At 39.6% G+C, this 18,882-nt stretch overlaps 1 pseudogene; it reads left to right on the plus strand.

Annotated features, from left to right (window-relative positions):
* The first annotated feature begins 10,551 nt into the window (after positions 1–10,551).
* On the plus strand, positions 10,552–17,297 carry LOC147583358 (small ribosomal subunit protein eS6 pseudogene; annotated as a pseudogene).
* Positions 17,298–18,882: the final 1,585 nt, after the last annotated feature.

The raw sequence follows: 18,882 nt of genomic DNA on the forward strand, positions 1-18,882 counted from the left end.
ACAGTTTCTAAACAAGTTCTAGAAGGAGGAAGAGGAAATTCTGCCATAGTGGCAGGGTTTTTGGTGAAAACTTCGGTTAAGCCTCAGGTAAGTCTTGGAAGAAATAAGACACAATTCGAGACAAATTTTTGTAAATATCTCTCTGACAAAAATAGGAGGGAGGTGAGAATACCCACTATTGAATGACATATTTTTATATTTGATAGATTTGTCCAGTTTTAAAATCAGAATCATTCGGATAACATTTAGACTTTTTCCAAGCCATTTTATATTACATTCAAAATAAATACATTTACTACAGTTGCTGTATTTGTTTTCCTTTAGCTGACCACTTAGCTGATTGCAGTGTGCTGATATCCCTACTTGCTTTTGTACCTTGAATTCAGAGTTGTACAGTGCCTTTTTTTTTAGAAGCATTTATACTTGTAAAAGTATACTGAATTTTTTGTTTTATATGATATAAATAGAGCATGAAGAGTCTTCACAAAATTGGGCCAAATAAAAATCTTTCCATTAATGACTAACCAACTAGCTTTATACTTACCTAATACTGGTAATTTTTTCTTTTAACAAGTTTACAAAGAACTAAACAGTATTATTGAATTTAGTCATAGAATTTATAAGTCCAGTTTTAATTACAATAAAATTCACTAATAATTTAGCTTGATGAGAAGTTTGTGAAATATGCAAAATGTATATGTGGTTTTAGTCAATTGGGAAATTGTGTTTTAATGTTGTTTTGTGGTTTTCACATGAAAAGTAAGAGCAAAATGCCACTGTCCAGTGGTTGGATGCTAATTAAGAGACACCACAAACTCTTAAACTTTTACAACTGACCTCAGTTTGGAAGAAAATTTACTAGAGAAAAAGTCATAAAGGTTACTTAGAGAATGTTGGGCAAGAGGTGAATAACAGTCCGAGTAACGTAATGGGGTTGTATACAGCTCAGTTCAGGGAGGCCTAAAGCAAGATCGATCCATGGCATCAACATATAGGGGGAACGGTCAATATTCAGGGTACTAACAAACTAATCTTAAATATATTTTAAGCTCACACTTGTAGGAATTTGAATTGCACTGATGAAACTAAAAATAGTCAAAATCATTCAAAGTCATTTACCACCTAGTACCTTCAGGTTGTTGAATAATTTAAAAAACTAGATGAAAACTCTTAATCTTTAGGGGCCTACTCTCAACTATTGTTTTATCGTGGGAAGTGGGGATATAATTTGCAAATAAGGAAATGTGTAGATCTAAATCTACACTAGACTGCATCAGGCTTGCCATGTGTACCCTATAACCCCGCTCTTACTCTATTGTTATAGTTTGACTTATCCTCAGATTCACATGGATTGAATCATATGGAATGTGCTCTTTGCTCTTTGGTGTCTGGCTTTCCCTCAGCGTGATGTTTTTGAGATGCCTCCATGTTGGGGCTTACATCAGTAGTTTGTTCCTCTTTGTGTGTGTGTGTGTGTGTGTGTGTGTGTGTGTGTTTATTTTGAGAAAGGGAGAGCATGAGCAGGAGATGAGCAGAGGGAGAATCCCAAGCAGGCTCCACGCTGTCAGTGCAGAGCCCAATGTGGGGCTCAAACTCATGAACCATGAAATCATGACCTGAGCTGAAATCTAGAGTCAGACACTCAACCGACTGAGTCACCCAGGTGCCATAGTAGTTTGTTTTTTCTATTGCAGTGTCATACTCTGAATATACCACAGTTTATGTGTCCACACCTCTGTTCATGGATCCCTCAGCTGTTTCAGGTTTTGGTTATTCTGAATAAAGATGCTTTCTATATTCTTGTCCAAGAATTTTTGTGGACACATTGTCATTTATCCCCAGTTAAATAGGCATAGGATGCTAGGTCATAGGATAGATGGTTACTGAAGTTTTTAAGAAGCTGAAGAATGGCCTCCCCAGGTGATTGCCCCATTTTCCATTCCTGTCAGCAATACCTGAGTCCTGGCTGCTTCACCTTCTTGCCAGGATCTAGTGTTGGCCATCGTCTTCATTTTAGCCATCTTTGTGGGTGGGCAGTGGTATCGCCCACTGGCTAAATTTGCATTTCTCTGGTGACTAATGAGGAACACTACTTCATGTGCTTATTGAACCATTCTTTTGTCCTTTTTTCTCCTTTTTAATTTAACAGTTGTGATAGTCCTTTATATATTCTGGATACAAGTCATTTGTCAGATTTATGTATTAAATATTTTTTTCCCACTCTGGCTTATCCATTTTCTCAACAATGCCTTTTCAGAAGAAGGTGGTTTTCATTTCGATGAAGTCCAGTTATCACTTTTTGCTTTATGGCCAATACTTTCTGTATCCTCTCTAAGAAGTCCTTACCCCAAAGTCATGAAGATACTTTTTTTTTTTTTTTAACTTTAATAGGGCTATTACGTTAGGTCTGTGATTCACTTTGAACTACACTTGTGTGTGGGGACAGAGGCTTTTAGGTAGGTGTCAAGTATCTTTGAATATTCAATCATTCCAGCACCATTTGTCAGAGATTTTCCTTCCCCATTGAATTGTTGCACTGTGCTTATCTAAGGTCATTTCTGTGGATCTACTTCTGGACGCTCTTCCTTTCCATTAATCTATTTGCTTATACTTTTGTCAGAACTTTGTCTTGATGTCAAAATAGGACTTCCAATTCCTTCTTTTTCAAAACTGCTGTTGATTCCAGGTCCTTTGCAGTTCCAAATAAATTTTAGAGTTGGCTTGGCAATTTCTACCAAAATTACTCCCCCCCCCCCCCACCACCACCACCACCAAAAAAAAAGCCTCATAGGATTTTGACTGACATTGATTAAATCTGTTGATCAATTTGATATTTTAACAGAATCTTCCGCTCCATAAGCACAGTATATGTTTCCGTTTACAGTAAAACCATGGTTTTTGAGCATTATTCATTCTGGAAACATGCTTGTAATCCAAAGCACTTATATATCAAGAGAATTTCAAGAACCATTGGCTCGGTTGTGATCATGTGACTTTTGGTGTCACGTGCTACTTGTATTGCAAGATATCGCTTGTTTATCAAGTTAAAATTTATTAGAAATGTTTACTGGTCTTGCAGAACACTCAGAACAAGTTACTATATTTCATTTTAATTTTTCTCAGCATTGTTTTGTATTTTTTAACATAGAGATCTTGCACATCCTTTAGCTCTGTATATTTTGTTGCTTGATGCTATGGTTTTGGACTCTGCTTTTACCTTTTTTGTGTTTTTGATACTTTATCTTCCAGTGGTCATTTTTAACTCCTTGTGCTTAGACCTATGTTAGAACTTATTTAAATAACAATGAGTCTACCTCCTGACTGCTAGGGAAGGGCTTTTACCTATGGATTGTACTCTGGCTTCATTTCCTTCCTTTCTCTCATTTACATTTACCTATGTTTATTCATTTTACCTTTGGCTACATTTTAGCTCGGGTCCATAACTCAATTTTTAAAAATTAGTTGTGTGTAACTTGGTTATGTATGGATTTTTTTTTAATAACTGGAGAATGAGTAACCTGAGCTCAGGCTAGTGCAGAGGTTAGCATTCTATGGCCCTTGTTGCCTGTTTGTTAAATGAGGTTTTATTGGAACACAGCCTGACCATTCATTTATGTTTGGCTGTGGCTGCTTTCATACTAAAGCTGTAGGGTTGAGCAGTTTCAACAGAGATCTTAGGGCCTAAAATAGTTACTATCAGGCCCTTTAAGAAAAAGTTTGCCAACTCCCAGGCTGTTGTAACCTAAATGTATTTGAAATATGGGATATTTCCTATTTAAAGCCAATATTGATACAGTCCTTCAGAAACCAGTTTCTTTCACGTGGCAGAATAATCTTACAACTTTGGTTGCATTCCTTCTTATGCATTTTATTAAAATATGGGTTTTACTTACTAAAACTAAACTAGTTTTCCTAAATACGTTAACAGTAGTAACTTTTTTCTTCTTTAACTTTATTTATTTTGAGAGAGAGGGGGGCAGAGAGAGCGGGGTAGAGAGAATCCCAAATAGGCTTCTGGTCAGCGCAGAGCCTGACAACATGGGTCTGGAACTCATGAACCATGAGATCATGACCTGAGCTGAATGAAATCAAGAGTGAGCCTCACTTGAGTAAGATGTGCTTACCCAACTAAGTCACCCAGGCGCCCACACCCAGAGTACATTCTTAATGTAAAATGTTGTTATAGAGCACCTGGGTGGCTCAGTCGATTCAGCACCTCTCGCTCAAGGTCATTTGACTCTTGATTTCATTCAGTTCAGGTCATGATCTCATGGTTCATGAGTTCAACCCCACGTCAGGCTCTATGCTGACCAGCCTCTGTGCTGACCAGAAGGAGCCTGCTAGGTATTTTCTCTGCTTCTCTCTCTGCCCCCTCCCCTGCTGTCTCTCACATACTCTGTCTCTCTCAAATAAGCTTTTAAAAAAAATGTAATCTTAATTTCAATAAACTGTGATGGGTTTTTCTACTGGTAGTATCTCTCTAGTTATCTCTTGTTAAAATAACCAGCCTTCTAACAAATTGTGAGAGAAATGTACCCAGCAGAAAATAAAGGAAGATATTTGGGAAGAGATCAGTTTAATCTCTGAGATCTGGAAATTATTCAGGAGGAGGGATTATCACTTCATCCCTGCCCCTCTCAAAGTAGCATAGTCAGTGTCTTTGTCCTATACCCTTTAAAAACTTTATTTTGAAGTAAAGATTTGTGAGTGAACCAAAACAACATGAGTTCACTCCTTGATGAGTCAGAAACTATAAGGTTGAGTTTTCACACAAAGAAACTTTTATTTGCAGCAACTAAGGAGAGTTCCCAGGGAATGGCTTCCAAAGCTGTTACTCCCTGAGAGAGGGTGAATGGGTTCCTTTTGCTTAGGGTTAGGTTGTATATTTAGTTGGGGGAGCCTGGTCAAACTATTTAGAGGCAAGCGTAAGGTCACGCATGCCCATACATTGTATACTTTGTAAATGAGGCTGAGTTTCCTTCTTAGACGGAGAGTTTAGTATTAAAATGAGGTAAAAAGGTAATAGTACTCATTCCAGAGGTCACTCCATGGTCCATCTGTGCAGGAGTGAGTCAGGTTTAGCTCAAATGGGATGGTCTGGGCAGGCCAGAGAGTCCAGGCAGTTGCATCTGGGGAGGTGGGGGTGGGTTGGGAAGGTGGGGGGTGGGTGGTTCTCAGATTTCATTTGAGTGAAGGGGAAAGCTGAAAAGGAGAGCTTACAGTAAAATGTAAGAGAGAGGTTAGTACAAGCAGCTGGACAGTAAAGGCCAGGTTTGGGGGCCTAGATGGTGACACTAGATGTATTCAAAGATAGTACAGTATGCCTTCGGTGACTACAAAACAGTATCAAAACCCGGAAGTCAATGGTAGTACAATGTGTCCAGTTCTGTGCCACTTTATCAGGTGTAGATTCCTGTAACCACCACCACAATTAAGATCCAGAACTGTTTTCATCACAAAAATCAGTTGAGGTCAACATTTTCCCAGATTGAGGAAAGTCTTACATCACACAATGTTATATATCTTGTTTCTACCATCAATTCAGAAAACTCAAGAGGAGAAGGAGAGTCTATTACATTTACCCATATCTTCACTCTTTTCATTGTTCCTTGATGTTCCAAGACTTCTCTTTTTTTAAAAAACATTCTTTTCTGTTTTAAAAACTTCCTTTAGTCCTTCTTCTTTCAGTATAGGTCTATTCAATCAACAATTTTAGTTTGCCAGAGTCTGAGGATGTCTCCCGCCCCCCCCCCCCCCCAATTCCTGAAGGCTAATTTCACCAGATATATTCAGAGTTGACAGTTCTTAGAGCGCTTGAAAATTTGTATGCATTTTCCTGGCCTCTGTGGTTTCCAAGGAAAAATCTGTGATCTCAATTATCTTTCCCTTATTGGCAAGCAGTTGTTTCTGTCTTGATGATTTCAAGCTTTTTTATCTTTAGTTTTCAGAAGTTTGTCTTATCAAGATTTCTTAGAGTTTATGCTGTTTGGGGTTCACTCAGCTTCTTGGATATATAGATTTATGTCTTTTGCCAAATTTGGAAACTTTTCAGCCTTTTTTTTTTTTTTTTTTTTTTTTCCCAAATACTTCTGCAGCCCCACCTTCTCTTTCTGGGACTCTGATGACTTGTTAGATCTTTTTGTTACAAACCCATAGATACTACCTTCAGGCTGTTATCCCCATTCACATTGAGTCATTTCTGTTTTAACTTTGAGTCTCTGATTCTTTCCCTTTTCCTCTCCACTCTGGTGTTCAGCCCTTCCAGTGAGATTTTTATTTAATTTCAGTTTCAAATTTCCATTTGATTCTTACATTTCTTTGCTGAGACTTTGTTTTTTCAGGTTTCAATCATGTTCATAGTTGCTTAACGAAGATTTCTAAATTTATTTTAATTTTTTTAAAAAAAAATTTTTAGTGTTTATTTTTGATACAGAGACAGAACATGAGCGGGGAGGGGGCAGAGAGAGGGAGACACAGAGTCCAAGGTAGGCTCCAGGCTCCGAGCTGTCAGCACAGGCTTGAACTCAGGAACTGTGAAATCATGACCCGAGCCGAAGTCAGATGCTTAACTGACTGAACCGCCCAGGTGACCCTTTAAAGTTTATTTGAGAGAGTGAGAGTACAAGTTGGGGAGGGGCAGAGAGAGTCCCAAGCAGTTTCCATGCTATCAGTGCAGAACCCAACATGGGTTTAGAAAAACATTTCTAAAATGTTTTTGATGGCTGCTTTAATAGCTTTGTCCAATAATTCCAACATCTGTGTCATCTCCATCTTGGTATCTGTTGATCGTCTTCTCCTTCAGGTTGAGATTTTCCTGGTTCTTGGTATGAAAGTGTGACTTTGTGTACAGTGAGACTCTGGATCGTATTTAAATCTTCTGTTTTAGGGGCGCCTGGGTGGCTCAGTCGGTTAGGCGTCCGACTTCAGCCAGGTCACGATCTTGCGGTCTGTGAGTTCGAGCCCCGCGTCAGGCTCTGGGCTGATGGCTCAGAGCCTGGAGCCTGTTTCCGATTCTGTGTCTCCCTCTCTCTCTGCCCCTCCCCCGTTCATGCTCTGTCTCTCTCTGTCCCAAAAATAAGCAAACGAAAAAAAAATTTTTTTTTAAATCTTCTGTTTTAGCAGGTCTTCTCTGACACCACACTGGCGGGCACAGTCGGGGTACATACAGTGCCTGCCCACTACTGCCAGGTGGAGGTGAAGGTTCAGGCTCACTGCTCAGCCTCTCTTGACACCGAGGCAGGGATAGAGGTACGTCATTACTGCTTCCTACTGGAGAATGTGGGCTCCAGTGGTACCAAGGGGTTGGGCGCTTATTCCTGCTGGAGTGGGGAGAAGTGTAGGCTCTCCAGGTGGCCTCCACTGACACCACGGGGCAGGGGTGGGGAGTGGCATACCATCAGGCAGGGATGAGAGTCCCAGCTCTCTCTCAGGCCTTCTCTGCCACCACCCCAATAGGGAACTGGGTTGGGGAGACCTCATTGTAGCCAAGCAAGGGAGGAAGTCTAGACTCCACTTGGCCTTTGCTGACAGGGTGGGACTGAGGTTTTTCCATGTGTTTGGCCAGAATCCACAATTACTGTATAAAAGTTCTTTGCCTTTCTAGGTTGCCACTTTTGGGTCCTTTGGCTTGAGAGAGCAGGCTGTTCTTGGCTTTTGTTGTCTGCTCTCATTGGTGTTTCTGGGTTGCTCATTCCATTTACACCCCAGTCTGAGACATGTAAGCAAAACAAAACAAAGAAAAAACACAAGGAACTCACTACTGTGTTCTTACTGAGGTACTTTGCCAATCTGCATTCTCCTTCTCTTCATCTTTCAGAAGTGTCTCATGTTTATTTTATCTATGTCCAGGGCTTTTAGCTGTATTTAGTGGGAAGAATTCCAGGGAAAAACATATCTACTCCATCTTGTCCCTCCTACTCTGTTATGAATAATGAATTTGCTGAAAGTGTCCTCGACTGGCTTTGTGTAGACTTAATTTGTAAAATGGAAGCAGTATTTAAGTATTGTTTAACACAGATGAACCATTATAACACTCCCACTGGCTTCAGGCACACCACTAAGGACACATTCTGTAATCAGCTCCCACACCCTCCAACCATAGGATGCTGTAGCAATAGGAGTAAGGGAATCATCAAACTGCTGGGAGGTTTGAATGACAGATATCTTGGAATGACATATGTTAAGACAAAAGTAAAATCAAAGTTTTAAAAATCTCTAAATTTGTAAAATCATACAAAAAGATCTTTGGCTAAAATTTACAATGACCGTTAGAATACTATAATCATCTCTTTCTCTCAGCTACATCTTCAGTAGTGGTCTTTACCCGGGCAAATATAGATACTGAATTCTCAATGCCAGGACTAGAAGTAGGAATTAGTGTTGTCTTCTAATCTACTAACTCTTGCACTCATCAAGAGCAACTTTTTTTATAAAGCCACAATTCCCGGTATCTGTGGAAAGGTGACGCTGTTAAAGTACCATCAGTCAAGCAGACATTTCATAATGCTTGTGATTAATTTGTGCTGATCTTGATAGCACCGCGCTCTTGTGGCCAACATTTACATTTGCAAAATGGGAGAATTTGAGAGATGGTTTACTGGTATAATCAGTACAATGGCAAAGAAAGATGCTACCTGGGCTATAAAAAGTAAATCAATGGGGACCCCACAAACTGGGATATAAATTAGTACAAAGTACATTAAATGTATTAGAGAAACGTTATTTTTTTTTCCCCAGTTGGATAGCAATGGACAAATCTGATATTTTCCATCGTTGTGCTTCTTAAAAATAGTGAGAACTCATGAATATCTTTCAGGGAACACCTTTAAGATTTTAGTGTCATGTGGGGAATAGTTTAGATGACAGGTAGGGTCATTTTTGTGGCAAATGATACAATGGAAGAGAAATTAAATGATTTAACTTTTTAAAAATGCTTTTTTTGCTGGTTTAAAACACAAGATTCTAACAACCATCCTACAAGACTTTCCCACCAGTCCTAGGTGAGGTCCTAGATAACTAGGGCTTCTCCAAATGGATCTGCATGCCAGGTCCCTGGACTTGCCCGGAACATGTTTCCTATACAGAACCCTTGATGTGTTTTCAAAGCTTTCAGCTTTTGCTCTGTTTTCTCCACAAACCGTGAATTCTTTGTGTTTCTAGATAAAGAAACCCAACACAAACTAGGATCATCTTTAATATTAAAATTTCAGCTAATGACTCTCAAATTCACTATACTTTGCTTCCAAGTTCCTTTTCTGGGGACTGAGAGGAGTTTTAACAGTTTTAATTTTGGTATGAACTTGGCTGTCTTGCTCATCCCATGTGTTTAATAGAAGCAGAAAACAACACAGTCTTCCCCTTTGAGATGTTTGTGGCCTTTAAGTTCCCTTTTCAAAGAGTGGTGTAATTTTCTTAGATGTTTTCTTTTTAAAGTATCCTGGATTATGTTAGATCTTTCTTATCCCCATTTAAATCATGCCACTGAAACTGGGACCTAAAATACTGTCATATGTAAGATATCTGCCACCCAACTTGATAAGGGATTCTTAGGTAAACAAGTATAGAGCTTTATGACAGTAGTTTGGATATATTGACATTAAAAAATGGTTAATATTAAAAGCTTCCTTCTTTGAGCTATTAAGAGCAAATCTTGCTGATCTAATGTCTCAAATATTTTATATAAACATGATGTTAAAGCAAATTCCTGCCATAATTCCCTCCCTTAGATGAAATCACTTGCTTTATGAGAAAAGTGGGGAGGGAGGGGCTGGGTGGATATTGGAGAGAAGGGATGTGTTTTGCCTGAGATGTTATGATACTTGTCTAATTTATCACTCACTTTGAAAACCCATGGTTTATGGTAAGAATTCATGAAAGAATACAGAGTGGCACTAATACTTAGGAAAGGAGACTGCCCCTGAACAAACACTGAAATACTACTGAACATAAAAACCGACAATTTCAAAAATTCTCATAAGTAGAGAAAATGATAAAATAAACCCATACACTCATCAACCAATAACATTCAACAATCACAATTTTGTAAGCTAGATTCATTGATGTGTGGAGTGTTTTTAAAGTAAATCTCAAGCACCAAAGTTTATGTGAAAAAAATCAATACATGTTTCTCTCTGGGATCAGAGTAGGAGCAGGAAATCGACTGTAGTGGGGCCTGAGGGTATTTTCCCTGGGGATGGAAATGATCACAATCTTCATAGAGTATGGATTACATGAGTGCAAGCATTTGTAAATGTACATGGAATTGTACACTTTAATATTTGTGCGTCTCACTGTTTATAAAATTTGCCTTTACAAGTGTAAAAAAGCCATGTGAAACCCTCTAGTTATTAGGGTTTTTTTGTTTTTTAGAGTTAGCAATTCTGGAACTCCTTTCTGTATATTCTAGATTTGAGCAAATTAGTAAATATACCTAGGATAATGAGAGCCAAGTTCTTTCTCTTGGAGATGGAAGTTACATTTGTGGAAAGGAGGAAGTCTCAATTGTGTATGTAAGTGAATGAGTATATGCTCATGTATGCTCACACTAGGAGGAAGTCTCGATTGTGTGTGTGAGTGAATGAGTGTATACTCATGTATGCTCACACTAGCCCACTGAATGGAATTTAAGATTTCTTGGGGTTTCTTTTTGTCATTTGGATATATCCTACCAAAGATGCTGAGTCAGAACTGTTAAACTCACTAGAAATATTTCTTCACTACAGATTCTCGTTTCAATATTGTGTGTGTGTATATATACACACACACACACACATTTAAAGATTGTGATTTAATTTTATTTTTAAATTATGTAAAAACAAAACAGCATGGTTTCAAAGTCAAAAGTACAAAAGATACATTCAGGTAAGTAAAGTTTCTATACCTGTTCCCTACCTATATCCCCTGGCCCTTTGTTTGCTTTCTCTACGGTAGTAATTATCCCAGTGTTTCTTTTTGAAAATAGGAGCTAATATATACATACATACATATACACACACACATGCATATACAATATGCATTATACACACACTCTTCAATCGTGTGAAAGTATCAAAGGTTTCAAAGTTTATTTAATCAGTTTTCTGTTAATGGATATTTTGGTTATATTTGGGTTGTCTCCAGTTTTTGCTATTAGAAATAGTATTGCATTAATAATACTATTTAAATGGCATTTAGTATTTTTGCCATCGTATCTTTGGCAGAGTCTCAGACATGGGATTGGTGGGTCGAAGGGTAAAGGCATGTAACATTTTTCTAGGTCTTGTCAAGTTCCCCTCTATACAACTCTATAGGAGTTGTATCACTGTGTGCCCACCAGCAATTTAAGAAAGGCTGATTCCTCCCAGCCTTTCAAGAAAGTAGGTTCTCAAATTTAGGTGTTATTGCCAATTTGCTTGAAGAAAAATGGTATCTTCTTTTAATTTGCATTCTTTCTAAGAATGAAGTTGAGCCTTTTTTTTCCCCCCCTGAATGTTTAATATTCACTTGCATTTCTTTTCTGTGAACTCATTAATATCTTTTGGCCACTTTTCTACTGGGTTACTGTTTTTCTCCACTTTTTCTCTTTAAAAATCAGGGATATTAACTTTTGTGATTTACGTTGTAAATCATTTCCAAGTTTGTCATTTACTTTTTGCTTTGTTTTTGTTATTTCCAGACATGCAGAAATTTGTTTTTATATAGTCAAGTTTATCAGTCTCCCTGATCACTTACAGATGATGACTCATGGTTGGAAAAGTTTCTCCACTTCCAGGTTCTAAGAGTTTACCAATATTTTTGCTAGTATTTAGATAGTTTCATTTTTACATTTAGATCTTTGACCTAACTGGAAATTGTATGCTGAGCAATGGATCCAATTCTATCTTTATGCATATAGCTGTTTTTTCCAACATCATTTTTCAGAGGCCTTCCACTCCCTCCCCTGACTTAGATGCTGCCTTTATCATAACCAGGTTTCTGTATACACTTGGGTACTTCCGTGTTCTCTATCCTGCAACACAGCATCATCTCTTCATGTGTCAGTACTTCATTATTTCATTTACAAATATGTTTTAACGTCTAGTCCTCCCTCCTTGCTCTTGCTTTGCAAGGATTTCCTGGCTAACTTTGTTTATTCTTCCAAATGGGTTTATAACTCATTAGCTTGTCTAACTTTAAAAAACCACTAGTGATATTTTTATTGGCATCACATTAAATTTAACTCTGGGAGAACTGGCATCTTTCTGATGGAGAACCTTGCTATCCACAAATGTGGTATGCCCTTTCATTTGTCAATTTCTACTTTTTTATCTTGCAGTAGTGTTTCAGCACTTCTCATATAAGTTTGCAGATTTCTTGCTAAGTTTTTACTATTTTGGGTTTGTTTGTTTGCTACTGTAAATAGGGTCTGCTCTCCATTATCTTTTTTCTTTTTTTTTTTTTAATTTAAGAGAGCACAAGAGGGGGACAGGAGCAGAGAGAAAGATCATCTTAATTTTTTTTAATGTTTATTTATTTTTGAGAGACAGAGCATGAGTGGGATAGGGGCAGAGAGAGGGAGACACAGACTCCGAAGCAGGTCCCAGACTCCAAGCAGTCAGCACAGAGCCTGACACGGGGCTCAAACCCACAAACCGCAAGATCATGACCTGAGCCTAAGTCAGATGCTCAATAGACTGAGCCACCCACATTCAGGACGCGGGGCTCAATCCTACAATCCTGGGATCATGACCTGAGCTGAAATCAAGAGTTGGATGCTCAACCAACAGACTGAGCCACCCAGGCACAAGACTGTTTCTAAACATTAATGTCCTCTACTAAATACTCTAGTTTTCCACAGATTCTTTTGGGTTTTGCAGATATATAATGATACCATCTACATAAATAGCAACTGCTTTACTCTTCCTAATTTTTAGGTCTCTTGTTTTTGTTTTGTTTTGTTTTGTTTTGTTTTTTGCCTAACTATATTGGATACAGCATAATGTTAAAAAATAGTGGATATAGTGTATCCTTATCTTGTTTCTGACTTGAATGGAAAAAAACCTCTAGTAGTTTTCCGGTTGGGTAAGATGATCGCTTTGGGAATACATGTACATGCACACACTCTCCTCTTATGAGAGGAACTATCGATTCTCATTTGTTTTTAATGTGAACACTTAATGAGTTTTTGTGAAATGACTTTCTGTATCTATAAAAGTATCACATGGGGCTCAGTTGGTTAAGTGTCCACCTTTGGTCTCAGCTCAGGTCTTAACCCTCAGGATCGTGAGTTCAAGCCCCATGTTGGGCTCCACACTGGGCATGAGGCCTACTTAAAAAAAAAAAATGAAATATAATTTTCCTCCTTAGCTCTGTTAATATGATTAGCTCTATCAATAGATTTCCTTATATTGAACCACCTTGCATTCCTGAAATAAATCTTAGTCACTGTTTACAGAATTGGCTAGGTTAAGCTGATGTAAAAATGGCCCCTAATTTTAGGGGCTTTTAAGGGTTTGTTTCTCACCCATGCTACATGTCCCATTGTGGGTCAGCTGTAAGCTCTGTCACATATCATCTTCATTCCAGAACTCAAGTCCCTAGAGTAGCTACCATCTAGAACATTACTGACTTTTGGGAAGAGAGAAAAGAGGGCATGAAGAACCAAGGGCTGGCACTTAAAACTTTTACTCAGAAGTCTTGCTTATCACTTCCACTCACAAATCAATTGGCCAAAACAAGCCACCTGGTCACACCTAAGTTCAACAAGACAGGGATATATAATCTTCCCACAGAGGAGGGCACTGCAAAGATATAGGCACCACCGTATTTTGTGAAAAATAATATACCACTTATTATATGTCCCTGGATTCAGTTTGCTAGTGTTTAGAATTCTGCAACCACATTCATTGGAGGAATTGGTTTCTCTATAAAACTGACGTGGAAGTACAAAATTACTTTCTTATTAAGGCTGCAAGGTGATTGACACATGGTAGCTGCACTTAAAAGCTAAGTGTTACAGGTCTTTTTTGCGGCGACTCAGAGGCAGTAGGCTGCTTCAGGATGAAGCTGAACATCTCTTTGCCAGCTGCTGACTGCTAGAAACTCATCGAAGTGGACGATGAATGGAAACTTCATACCTTTTTTGAGAAGCGAATGGCCACAGAAGTTGCTGCTGATGAACTAGGTGAAGAATGGAAGGGTGATGTGGTCTGAATCAGTGGTGGCAACGGCAAACAAGGCTTCCCCATGAAGCAGGTGTCCTGACCCATGGCCGTGTCTGCCTGCTGCTGAGCAAGGGGCATTCCTGCTACCAACCAAGGAGGACTGGAGAAAGCCCATATCTGTTCAGGTTGCATTGCGGACCAACCTCAGTGTTCTCCATGTGGCCATCGTGAGAAAAGGGGAGAAGGATATTCCTAGACACACTGACACTACAGTGCCTCATTGCCCGGGGCCCCAAAAGAGCTAGCAGAAACCTCAGACTTTACAATCGCTTGAAGGAAGATGATGTCTGCCAGTCTTTGTGAGAAAGCCCCTAAACAAAGAAGGGAAGAAACCTAGAACCAAAGCTCTCAAGATTCAGCATCTTGTTCCTCCACCAGTCGTCCAGCACAAACGTTGGCATACTGCTTGGAAGCAGCACACTGAGAAACATAAGCAAGAGGCTGCAGGATATGCCAGACTGGTGGCCAACAGAATGAAGGAGGCCAAGGAAAACACCAGGAACAGACTGCCAAGAGACGGAGGCTGTCTTCTCGGAAAGCTTCTATCTCTGAGTCTGAGTCCTGTCAAAAATGAGATTGTTCTAAGAAGAACAAATAAGATCAGATATCAAAATAATAATAAAAAAGCTAAGTATTATGTGGTGGAGGAAAAAATTTCTGCCTCGAAGGCTTATTATTTAATGATAAAAGGCATTTAATATACCACATGTGACATGTGATACATACCTATGTCTGAGAGGCATGTTTTTAATATTTTCATCTCCCACTTTTCTACCCTGGATTGTAAAATGCCACAGTTTTTCTCTACATGTTCCTGAATGTACTTTCACCTGAGCAACTCTGACGCTGGCCAAAAAACAAGCCTGGATGATGTACAGGTTACTAAGGAGGCAAGAATCCTGTAGGTGGGGCCTAGAGGTTTTCCCATCATCCTCCCGCCTCCTCCCTGACCTCCTCAGCCATCAGGCCTCCTGTGTACACGGCAGGTTTGCCAAGCATCTCAACGAGCGGTAAAAGCATTGCCTCACTTGTAAGGTGCTTGGTAAGTATTTCTAAATATTTTTCATACAAACTGAAAACCAAACAGTCAAGTGGCCTAAGGCTGCCTGACTTCAGGAAACCCTTGTGCTGCTGCCTATTGAGCATTACCTCGACCTTCCCAGTGTGCCAGCAGACAGAGGCCACTTTGTCAAGTTCTGGCTGTTTTGTATACATGTATTTTATTTCAGCTTCTTCATCTTTACTGTTAAAAACTTTACCAAAACCGGGGGTAATAAAACGTCTCATCAGGTATTATTAAATCAGTGAAGGGGGGATGGTTGAAGGGAAGAGAGGTAGGAGGAAGCCAATCCTAGAAAAATGGAATCAATGACAGTAAAATGTGTGATTTATCAAAAAGTCCTATCAGCCTGTCAGGACATATTCATCATAGTCTCTTAACCATCCATTAACTGTGCAATCATATGCTTACTCCCAAATCTATGATGGCCACAAGCCACATGCAAAATGCTAACACTGGCACATGTGGTGGCCAACTCACCTTTCCAGGGCTTTCTTTTACTGTGGCTTCAGCTAACCTATCCCCTGGCCAAAATGGGTATCTTCGTTCTGGGGCATAGCTCATATTTCTCCTCCTGAGGCCTTTTTTTTTGTGTGTGTTTTCTTTCCATTTGCAGGCCACTCTCTTATCGTGTCTGAAATCTTAGACTTCCAAAAAAAAAAAAAGAGAGAAAGAAATCTTAGGTTTCAAGGCCCATCAGATGACTGCTCCCTCCAGACTGCCTCCTGGATTCCTCCTAATCAGTATCTGTCTTCTCCATCGTTTTAGCACCAGTGCTTGAAACTCTTCTGGCACAGTGTTCCTAACACTCTAACTCCCCGGGCCCTCCCCACCCACTCAGCATGCCAGCTGGTAGGCAATTTGCAGGGGAAGACATGCCACATCCTGTAGAGTAAAGGATGTAGCAGTCATACTACCATTTGTTGGCTGTGATTTCTGATTTGTTGACTGTGCTCTCTCTTCCACAGTCTTTATGGAATTCTTACAATTCTAGTGAAGCCCTTTTCCAGTCCCTGAGCTGGGTGTGCAGGGGGCACTTGCTCAAACTCTGCTTGTGGGCAACAGTTGCCTTTTCTTCTGATGACAATGTGCATTATCCAAGATGTCTTCAAGGTAGTGGGAGTCCAACGGCTGAGTCACAGTGATTACTGGATACATAGGAAGTGGTGGGCTGCAAATACACATCACTGCTATGCTCAAAGCAAAGAAAGACAATGTCTGTCTGCAATGGCCAAGTCCCAGCCTGTTCACAATTGCCCAAGGTGGATGGAAGTAAACTTAACTGGAAGAAGTACTCAAGATGGTGATTTCCAAATAGAAATCAAGGATTTTTTCAGGACACAATACTATTTCCTGTCACTTGGGTTAGAAGAGCCTCTTAATTCAAATTCTACACAAACAAAAACTGTCACTTGCTTTTACTTCAGAACAGATGGCCCATCCAGGCCCTGGCTTTCTATGATTTGGCAATAGCAAGAAGAAACAAGCAAACACTGAAAGGAAGTAAAAGTTAGAGAACAATCAAACATGAAACAATATGTAAACTAACACATATACAATAAACAGTGTGTAGCTGTTCACGAATAAAGCAGCACAGGGGTGCCTGGGTGGCTCAGTCAGTTAAGTGTCCGACTTTGGCTCCGGGCACAATCTCACAGTTTGTGGGTTCAAGCCCCATGTTGGACTCTGTGCTGACAGCTCAGAGCCTGGAGCCTGCTTAGGATTCTGTGACTCCTTCTCTTTCTGCCCCTCCCCTCCTCACCCTCTGTCTCTGTCTCTTACTCAGAAATAAACATTAAAAAAATAAAAGCACAAAAGTACATGCACAGTAGTCTACCATTTGCAGTAAAACTTTGGATTGCATGTAAAAGTTCTGTGTTTCACAAGACCAGCAAGCATTTCTAATAAATTATAACTTGATAAACGAGCTATGTCTTGCAATATGAGCAGTATGTGATGGTGAATGTCACATGATCAAAACTGAGCCAATGGCTCTTGAAATTTGCTTTGAGTGTTTTAGATTACAAGCATGTTTCAGGAACAAATTATGCTCGCAAACCAAATTTACTGTACTTTAAATTTTTTTTTCAACGTTTATTCATTTTTGGGACAGAGAGAGACAGAGCATGAACAGGGGAGGGGCAGAGAGAGAGGGAGACACAGAATCGGAAACAGGCTCCAGGCTCCGAGCCATCAGCCCAGAGCCTGATGCGGGGCTCGAACTCATGGACTGCGAGATCATGACCTGGCTGAAGTTGGACGCTTAACCGACTGTGCCACCCAGGCGCCCCAAGATTTACTGTACTTTAAAAGATTATTCAGGGGCGCCTGGGTGGCGCAGTCGGTTAAGCGTCCGACTTCAGCCAGGTCACGATCTCGCGGTCCGTGAGTTCGAGCCCCGCGTCGGGCTCTGGGCTGATGGCTCAGAGCCTGGAGCCTGTTTCCGATTCTGTGTCTCCCTCTCTCTCTGCCCCTCCCCCGTTCATGCTCTGTCTCTCTCTGTCCCAAAAATAAATAAACGTCGAAAAAAAAAAAAAAAAAATTTAAAAAAAAAAAATAAATAAAAGATTGTTCAGATTGTACTATCTGCAAAAGTGCTTTCAGGGAGACTCCTATTTCACTCTACAATCTATTCAAAAAATATTTGTTTTTAAAGAAACAAGCTCCAGAACAGAAATAATTTCCAATGATCAAAGGCCTCATGCTCTATATTGAATTTAAGCTTAATATTTCTGGAAAGTCTTCCCTCCAATGAATATTAAGAATGTAGGAAAAAAGGGAACCTGGGTGGCTCAGTTGGTTGAGAGTCCTACTTTGGCTCAGGTTGTGATCTTGCAGTTCGTGAGTTCGAGCCTCATGTCGGGCTCTGTGCTGACAGCTCAGAGCCTGGAACCTGCTTCAGATTCTGTGTCTCCCTCTCTCTCTGCCCCTCCTCCGCTCGTGCTCTGTCTCTCTCTAAAATAAACATTAAAAAAAAATTTTTTAAGTTTTTCTTGGACCTCTTTATAATACGGTTTTAGCGTACCTCTTAATGATTTATATGTTCTTTATATATTTAAAGTATGATTTTTGTCTCTCAAAAATAAACATTAAAAAATATTTTTTTTAATTTAGGAAAAGATCTAATGAACATCCTTTATTGTAGGCAATTATAACTGCATTAAGCCTAATAATAAGGGGGTGATACTGGCCTTTTCAAAGCAAATGTATCAGATTTCTGGTTTTCATCAGCTCTGGTGCTCAGAGGGGAGGAAGATGGTCGGCTTCATAATGTTCACTTACAAAAAAGGTACCACCTAAAGGTGTGCTCCTCTAATACGTGGCTGTTTGCAGAACAGAAGGATAAGGACCTACTAGCTTTGAACTACCATTCCCAAGTTAGTTTTGCATGTGCTGTGTACACCTACATATTTTTTAAGCTTCTAAAATGTTTGGACTAAAGCAGTTATTTTGCAAACCTTCATCAGGCAGACAGCTGACAACTAAAACAGAAACAAGAAGATAAACCGAAAGCAGTGAAGCAAAAAGCATTTCAAAGGGATTGACAATGTTCGCAAGCTACTTAACATGAATTCAGGGTCGGGCATTCTCACGTTAACAGTTACAGACCTCTTCAGAGCTGCTAGTAAGACTTGCCTTCTC

Source organism: Puma concolor, chromosome A2, assembly GCF_028749965.1.
Source record: "Puma concolor isolate L17-30 chromosome A2, mPumCon1.1.hap2, whole genome shotgun sequence".
NCBI classification, from domain to species: domain Eukaryota; kingdom Metazoa; phylum Chordata; class Mammalia; order Carnivora; family Felidae; genus Puma; species Puma concolor.